This window comes from Penaeus monodon, chromosome 20 (assembly GCF_015228065.2).
Source record: "Penaeus monodon isolate SGIC_2016 chromosome 20, NSTDA_Pmon_1, whole genome shotgun sequence".
Classification (NCBI taxonomy): domain Eukaryota; kingdom Metazoa; phylum Arthropoda; class Malacostraca; order Decapoda; family Penaeidae; genus Penaeus; species Penaeus monodon.
The window spans coordinates 31,587,334-31,587,591 of NC_051405.1; the positions used below are offsets into that span (position 1 = coordinate 31,587,334).

The 258-nt window shown below is 38.8% G+C and overlaps 1 protein-coding gene across 1 annotated transcript in view; it reads right to left on the minus strand.

Moving 5' to 3' along the window:
• The window catches only part of LOC119585772 (tyrosine-protein phosphatase Lar-like), a gene marked incomplete at its 5' end in the record, with an annotated part of 244,437 nt that overhangs the window by 179,209 nt on the left and 64,970 nt on the right, over window positions 1–258 (minus strand).

Here is a 258-nt window from a genome sequence, read left to right on the forward strand (position 1 = left end):
TAACAATTTACTTTCGGAAATTTAAGGCAGAGCAATCGATGCTTCTAATTATAAATTTTACGCTGTCTCCACGCAACGAGTGAGTTTGCTGGCATAGTAATGAGCATCACACGAATATCTAAACTCAAGTCTCGCAAGTTAGGAGTTTGGCAGAACTCAAATAACAAAAAGTTGGAGTTTAATTATCCCGATTTTTTTCCCGCATCTCTTCAGGCGTTGTTGCACCCCAGATACACAATCAGAAATGGACGTATTTGT